This window comes from Taurulus bubalis, assembly GCF_910589615.1.
Source record: "Taurulus bubalis genome assembly, chromosome: 9".
In the NCBI taxonomy this organism is placed as follows: Eukaryota; Metazoa; Chordata; class Actinopteri; order Perciformes; family Cottidae; genus Taurulus; species Taurulus bubalis.
In genome coordinates, this window is record NC_136597.1 from 21,663,384 (window position 1) to 21,672,385 (window position 9,002).

Genomic DNA, 9,002 nt, shown 5'->3' on the forward strand with positions numbered 1-9,002 from the left:
GAGGTACACCCAAACATTTGGGTGTACTTACTGTATGTGAATAATTCTCTTCCCTGTCCCTCACGCCTTCAATAAAGTGACTCCACTTCCTCTTTATGGTATGACAAGTGTTGCTACTCTATTGTCGCTACTCTCAGTGCTGTTGTTTTCCCTTTTATCCCAATTTAAAAGGATTTAAGGAGGCGTGAAAGTCTCTATACAGCAACTTTCTGAAGACGAGGGCTGATTCTTCAGCAAGACAACACATAACAAGAAGCAATGGGTGGAACGCTTCTTGTTAAATGAGCAGCTCCTACAAGACTGTTAACAGACTGAATTGGTTTTAGATTACAAAGAAAAAGAATGATTAACAATTTTTTCGAAAGCTATGCAGTGAAAATAGCACAGAAATCTGAGCCACGACAAAAAGAGAATCAGGAACGTGTTGCCGTCTGTCAACTGATATGAAACGTTAGAGACGTGCCTCTCCACAGAGGCAGCATCGCTGTGCAGCCTCAGGGACTGGATGCTCCTCTTTACCATATTTGCACATACAGTTGTTTTTTTTTTCACATAATATCCACGTTGACTATTGCTCTTAGTTTACTTTAATTCACCTTAACTCTTCAAATGTGTTCTCCTAATGATTAAACTTGAGATTAATACCTACTGGCAACTAAATGCATGTCTAGAAATGGGATTTTTTTCTTACATTTTATACTGCTGGGAAGTTTAACCTTAATGATTAATCATATTTTTTAAAAACCAGTATTGTGTTTTGGATGCCACATTGTAATCTGCACCAAAAACCAGTAACTACAGCAGCTGACAGATAGATGTAGTGGAGGAAAACCCAATATGTCCTCTTAAATATAAAGAGTAAAGAATCAGAAAATGTAAATGCTACAGTAGCAGGCCTACCCACACATACATCAATATGATGCTTATGTAACACAATATTTTTTTTAAAGCAGCTGTGTCTAAAAAGTATGGCCTTTAGGCGGTGCATGCGGACGTGTAACTCGCAGAAGTGCCCAGACGTGGCTCGCCGTCGTCTGTCTGCATCACGCTCTGCCAGCAGGGGTCGCTGTAGTCATTTCTCTGAATCGGTCACTGTTTACGGAAGTCCAAGTGACGTGTCACTGTCCACTGAAGCATTGTGGGAAGGAAAGTGGAGCTGGCGGCCGTTGATGGCAGACTGCTCAATTTGACGAATAGATTCGATAAATGAGCAGCCTTAAGAAACGGAAACAAGCGGGGAGCGAGGCTACTTCACGGAGCTAATGTCTCCGGGCCGCGAAGAAGAGGAACATATGCCGGTGTCATCGCTGCTCTTCTGCGCACGAGCGCTCAAAGCAGAGACGTGGTTATCCTGTGTCAATGGACCGCGGCGTTTTTTTATTTCCTTTTCCAAGACAGCCGAATAAAGTAGCGACGGATCATAATCCCCCTCCCGCTGTGGACGGGTGGGGGGCGACTGCGAGCCCGCATTCCTCAATCGTTTGAAGTTTCGTGAGATTTTCGGTTCGAAGACGCCGTCGAAGATGTCGACCAGCAGTCCCGAGGCAGTGAAGAAGCTGCTGGAGAACATGCAGACGGACCTGCGGTCCCTGTCCATGGAGTGCAAGAAGAAATTCCCCCCAGTCAAAGAGGTTAGCCGGGCTAGCTAGCTCAACTGGGCCGTTACCAATAGTGTGGCGGTTTCTCTCGTTTTGTGTGTCTCGTTTTGTGGTCGTTAAACTGTAGCTTTGGACACATTTTTGTTTGATTGAGCCCGCCCCCTCTCCCTCCCGTCAATCACCGGGCCCCTACTCACATTTGTCGTGGGACGTGGACACTTGGATTGTCCTCTCTCGCTGTCCGGGTTAATTAAAAGTTGTGTCAGCTGCTGGGCCTTCATGCCAATCAGGCGTTCAATTTAAAGCACTGTACAGGTGTTGCATACCTGTTTTGGTTCGTGCGGCTAAAATGTAGTATTCACAGAGGGGATATTGTTGAATGTCGGCCCTTTTTTTTGGAGGTTGTAGTTCATACAGTCAAGTCCCATTATTGTTCCGCCATTAAAACATGTATATATCCCACATATATGATCTAGAAATGCTTATCTCAGAATGTCCACAACTACAACCAAAAACAAGCAGCTTGGCTAGATGAATGCAACTAATGAGGAGCTGTTTTTTGGGGGTGATTTGTGAAAACCAGGCTTTTATTTTGAAAGCAGGGCATTCATAAGTGGACAGTCATCAGGTGAGCTATTTTTAGAGACTTGTTTTTGACATGTGTCATAGACAACTTTTGTTTAATTTGAGTAGGTTGGTCGAGGATCTCACATTGCAAGTTGGTTTCACAACACGCCTGGCAGTGTTGACACAGCAGAGAGCAATTTCATAGAAGTGTTTTTAAATATATATTTCTTTCTGGGAATGAATTACTGTTTGCGGCTGCTGACAAGGCTTCGTTGTGTCTTTGGTTGGCTTAGTTTCAGAACAGAATAGTACAAGGAGGCGTGATGTCAGGGCCTTTTTTTTTTTTTACAGAGTCTGTGCATTGTTGGATTTACATTGAGAAGGACAACAGTCCAACCGGCTTTCATGACTTCATTTTGCCACAAACAACACAGCCCTCTTCATAATGCGATCTGCATTCAGCAGTCCACAGGGCTGGGGTCAGAGTTCATTTACGTCCGGAAAGTATTGCATTTTCTTTTGGACCTTAATTTAGTGGCTTAAAGATAAACACAGAATCATCCGTTCACTCTGTTATGATTTGGACGAGCTGTATTTCCTAACTATGTGGACATATAGATGCTTTTTTTTCCCCTTCTTTTTCTCATTTACTTGGCACTGAAATGTGCACAGAGAGCACCTAGTGTTTGCTTATGTTATGTGGTTTTGCTGACACCCTCCCAGTCAGATCCTCTTTACCTTCATTCCCAGGTATAGCACGCTCACTGTTTGCTTGCATACAGTCACACAAGTCATTAGATGAAGTGCTACACTGTAGGCCATGTGGGGCTTTTGAGGCCATGGAAATATTTGCTATCAGCTCAGCGGGGCAATACATATCAGGCTACACTTACACTGGCTTAGTGTGTTTTCCCTTCAGTCCTCACCTTGGTTATTAGACAACATCACAATGGCAAAGATAACAAGTTGTGCTTCCAGTTCATTTATGTGCTTCTGTCGCCGCCTACACCTGGTCTCACACCTCAAGGCGCTTTTTTAACCTTGCCGAGAGGCCCTCATGAAATATTTCCTTCGGTATTGATTTATCACCGCCCATGTTTCCTGGTCCCTATCAACATCTCCCCCTCAGGGATCACAGCAGCGCAGGGAGCCACTTTGATGTTCCCCCACTACCTGAGCTCACTCGCGCTCCGGGTTGATGGAGTTGTGATTGAAACCACCCCAATTTGAGCCGTCATGGTTCTATTTGATGGGGTGTGTTGTTGTGTGACAAACGAGCCGCGTACCGGTGGCATTTGTTGTGAATTCAAATAATTTGTGTGCCTGTGATCCTCAAACTATCCATTCTCAGAATGGGATTTCTTTTGAAGATTTGTCAGTTTATTTTACAGATGGTGGTCGACACTTTCCACACGTACCGCTTTAAAATGAATTGGCTGCTCTGACATGTTAAATGAATTACTGTCTTGTTTGTGCGTACATTTTCAAAATGTACTACCACAGCATTGTATCAAAGAAGCCCTGTCCTCATTTCCCAGCCCATCTACATTCCAGTTCCTCCCCCATTTCCCAATCCATCTCCCACAGAGACATTGCTCCACAGCCAGTGGTTTTCTGGGTTAAGAGGAGTCAAGACGAGTTTCATTGATTTTATTTTTTCTTTTCTTCCTGCATCATAGCATCACACTCTGAACCTCTTTTTCATTGCGTAGCAGTCGTTGAAAGTAAACCACCAAGGCTTTGCTGTTTGTTGTGTTCTGATTGCTTTCGCCTGTAGGTAAAAAATTAATAAATAAATACAAGCCTCGAGCAGCCAGTACTCTCTCTGTGGATGAGTCAGGTGCTGTCAACTGCATGTGGCTCACAGTGAAGTGTGCCCGCTTATCTTGGGTGGAAACCTGCAATATTAAGGAAAGCATTGTGGGCAATTTTATCTCGCTAATTTGCTCGAGGGTTTCATGTAGAATGCACAGAGACAAAGTAACAGGGGATTTGGCAAACTGACACTGTCCTTTTTCTTTCATATGAGTAGTTGGTTCCAAAAAAACTGCTGAGTTTATAGACTCTCAGCATGTTTCTAAGGAAGTAAATCTGTGATGAGCTTCACTAATGTTGCTTTTCAAAAGGAAGAGCTGGCACTCAAGATGCCAGCCAGTTCCGCTTTGAGGATCTCCACATAAAAAAATGCCCCCCGGAGAAGATCTGAAAGCACTGAGCACTTTCTAAATTGTACAGCAGAAACCAGTAATACTGTACACAAAAATACTATATTGGTTCATTTGCAGTCACAGTATTTTTGCTTGATTGTTTGAATCCATTGAATTCTGTAATATTAACATGGAAGACATACAGGATTAATATACTGTACAGCAACAATGTACTCACGACACCCAGACTAACTAAGCATAAAGATGACAACTCCATGAACCAGGCGTTAGCCGTTCAGAAAGACTGATGAAAGAAAGCATCCATACCATGACCAATTAACTGGTTTTGGGTGGTTTTCTGTTACAATGACAAAATCAGGTCAGTGGCATTTCCCTGTGTTTGAGGTGTGCTGAAACGCAGTGGATAGATGAGATTATTCATGATTGTTTTCCTCCCTGACAGCCACTATTATCATTTAACAACATCATGGGGCCAAATATCTGGATTTAAACCTGCAATACCCCCTTAATTTCATCAGCACCGTCGTCATCAACATCCCATTACTGTGGTCTCTCCTTTTGATCAGGGACTTTACATCCTATTTATAACTTGGCGATTGGAGGAAACATGCTCGTGTCTCTCACTGGCCTCGGGGCCACAGGCTGCAGAATTTCTTGTTGAAGCAGATCAGTTGACTAGATCGATAGCTGTAGCATAATGTGTCGTTCGGTTAATGCTGTGGTTTATTCTGTGGTTTATTGGCGTCGATGGAGGACTGCGAGTTTGCGGGTGTGAATGGTCTGAAAACCAGCGGCTTCTGAAGCACAACTCCTCTTAGACTGCTGCTAACGGTTGTTTTCAATATCAAGGAATCTCACTTTTGTTTATGATTGATTGATTCATTGCTTTGTTTGAGACAAATGCTCATCACAACTTCCCACAGCCCAAAACAATGTATTTAAAGATATTTTTCTATAATACATTCAGTTGACCCAAATATTTAAATATTTTAAAAAAGAATAAAAAAACTCATATTTTGTGATGCTGGCAAAATAGCAGGTAATGTTGAGCACAGCTATTTAGAATTAATTAACAATTACTTTAAAATAGTTGAGTCTAAATTTTCAGTCAATCAACTAATTGTTGCCGCCCTATAATCATCAGATCACAGCTGTAACTTATAGCTTTAAACTAAAATGAAATGACCAATGCAAAGCCAGAGAAAATATCGACGGGCTGTTATTATAAAGCATGAAATATTGTCTGAGCTGTTCATTGCGCTACCACTACCCCAGACGTTGCAGTTCTTGCACCTTTTTTTTTTTTGTAATCCTTCATAGCTCCAGTGTGTTATCTCCTCCTCCTCCGGGAATAGAGTTCTGCAGGGACGACTGGTTTTTGTAGGCGTCAAACTGGTTCCTTCGACTAAATGGGATCTTTTCCATTGCATTTTGGATTTCTTGCAGAAAAAAAGGGTTATGTAAGATAATCTTCACAAATGAACATACCTTGAGTGAGTGGAGGGAACCAGAAGTGCCTCATTGTGACTCATTTCTGCAAAAAAATACAAAAATACCTCTGTGTTCTCCTCACTCTCCTGTAAAGACGTCCGGCTTTGTTTGAGAAACAAAGGACAAGCTGGAGACTAGCAAGATTGAACTTATTAAGGAGCTGTACGCTAACTAGCGGTAGCGTTGGAAACCGACAGCTGTAGATTATGACTTGTTGACTTCCACGGTGGCTCGACCTTGTGGCTGCCTCAAACGACACGTGGAAGTGATACCATTATGTTGTTGGCCAACGACTGTATTTCAGCCATCCTGGCGTAAAGAGCAGTTGCATTATTGTTCCCCATCGATGGTGTCTCATCCAAAGTAGAACGGCTTGCTCAGCATTACATTGTGCTTGAACGTCACAGAGGCAAAGAGACCGTCGGTTTCTCGGTTTGATTCCTCAGTGGTCACTGAGATAAGGTGTCTTGTTTTCTAAATGTATTCCTGTGGCTGCGGAGAGCTTATAGGGTGATGGGGCTCCAATCATTTGTGAAAACATGCACGCTCGGCATGTAGTCGGATCATGATCTTGAAAAATGCATCCCGGTAATGTCGGCCCACTGGCTGTTTGTTCAGTTGAGAGCGCTTGCTGCCACCACTGATATCAGGGATAAGGCAGATGTTGGGATTAAAAGCTGTAACATGCAAGTTTCTCTCCAGAATAAAATAACACGGTGGAAATTGCTCATAGCAATCACAGTTACAGTGATCAAAAGCGTATATGGATCAAAAGACTTGGGACCGAATTATTTGTATATAGATGCTGTTAGATAATTCACTTTAGTAATCAAGTAGACCACTCGTTTCATACATGACAACATGCGTGGGAGAAAAGAACTGGCAATTTTCTTTTATAATGTTTTTCCGTTACTGTATTTCATGAATATATTTGTTTTCAAACTGTCAGTATCAGTTCATAATTGGTATTTTCAGGCCTGTTAAAAAGTTAGAAATGCACTGAAATCCCCGCCAAGCTCTGGGTAACTAGCTTATCTGCACTACTGAGGTGACTGTATTTGTAAACCGCACAATACTGATTTAGGCTATAGCCTTCTAATAATTTGAACCACAGTAAGCTATATTTTACATCATATAATGATGTATTTGAATTATGCACAATGCGGTAATTTAATTTGTACAGTAAGCTGACAAGCTGAAGCTGTCCGGTTCATTACTTTGTATTCATGTAATATATAAATTTAAATTAGATGTAATCTGCATGAGAAATAAGGAAACAATGAATATTTATGATAATTACCTGCTTCAGGTGTTCAATTTGACCCAGACAGACGTGATCACCATTAAAGGTTTCCACCGAAAATGCATTCAATGCTACATTTTCTGTCATACCAAGAGTGATAAAAATAGAAGGGATGGCAGGACAGACTGCCTTTGTTCACCATGTGAGCCTTTCTTGATATATGTGGGCTTTGCAGATGCTCGTTGCCTCAGCATCAGGTTGCCAAATAAAAGAAAAAAAGCTAATCTAAGAGACAGATGAAGGACATAAATAATGTATTTATGGTCTGTCAAACTGCAGACTTGCAGTACTGATGATGTCTCAAGGTTTCACATTTGCAGAGTGTATCCTTCTGACAGTTTGCAGTATGAAAAGTGGCATTTTCTTTTGTTAATGACACAAATGTCACAATAGGAGACCACGATTTGAGTTAAACCGAGAACAGGGTAGAAGAATGCTAGAGAGAGGGAGGGAGGGAGCAGCGATGGGAGAGAATGAGAGATGATCTTGAAAGGCTTGTGGTTGTTTTAAAACGTTAAAAATGACCTCTGTTTTGACCGGTAAATGATTAGCATCTCTGTTTCTGTCACACAGGCCGACTCGCATTTAGTCCGTCTCCATATTATCCTCTCTCTCATTCCCTCACTCACGGCATTCCTCCTTTCTACTCACACACCCCTCTCAGGTTGAAGCTCATTTCAACAGATTGACAAGCCTTTCCCCACAAAGAGCTGTGTCTACCACAGGTAGCACAGCTGCGCTGCACCGTCTGATGCATGTAACGTTGACCTAAATGTCTCCTCTCTTTCTCTTTTACCCTCCAGGCCGCAGAGTCGGGCATTGTGAAGATTAAGACCATTGCTGCCAGGAACACGGGCATACTGGCAGGTGAGTGAGAAACTGTGAAGGCTGGTGGTTAACCACAACTGAGATATCTAGCTAGTTACCGCTGCAAAGTCAGCCTGTGGCAAGTCATTTGCATGTTGATGTAATCACGTTATAAAAAAAGACTAAAAGAAAGTGACATCACCCAGTGCACTATAAGATCACGGAGACCTGCATATTGATTTCTATCAGTGCTCATCCCTCATCTTTTGTTTTGTAAATTGATTCCTGACGAGACATCTGCATGCTCTGAATTCACTACAAAGCAGAGATCGACCGCCCGTAAGACAAACTGTTGTCATCGGTGGAACCGGGCTGCGTTAATGGCCGCGTCGAGGCCCCAGACACATGAGGGCCACCGTGGCTGAGTGTCCGCGTGCATGTGATTAACTCCTGATGATAATCTAAAGACCCCCTGAAATGGCACTTTGTGAGCGGGGAGGGTGGCAGAGCGCTGGCAGCCCAGAGAGTCGTGAATGCGCGGCGGACTTTAAATTACTTTTTAGATATTTATTATTTCGAATTGTTTGAGGGATATTTCCTTTTCATTCGGAAAACCAATTCTCCACTTCATGAGAAAACATTCAGCGCATTATTTTGCCGATACATTTAGGAAATAAGGGCTAAAACTTTGCATGCTGGGAACAGCTGATCGCACAGCAAGCTGATGAGTCATATCTGACTCGTTTTCAGTCCATTTCTCCCAATAATAGGCCAATCAATCGTCTTTTTCCTGCTCCAAAATATCGTTAATAAATCGGCCTTTGAATGCTACTATCCGCCGACCTCTATTTCAAAGCTCTTTCAAATGTGGCTGGTCTCTTGAACGCTCGAATGGGGAACTGTTTCTCCGCTGCCTTGATAAACAAAGTCCAGCTTTGAGTAACATTTGCAGAGTTGACACATAGTCGACATTTTCCGAGTTCCGCTGTCGACGGTCTGACTCCGACTGCAAACTGCACAGCGACTCGCCGCAGAGCAGCTCATTTATCTTTGTATCCAGAATGGATT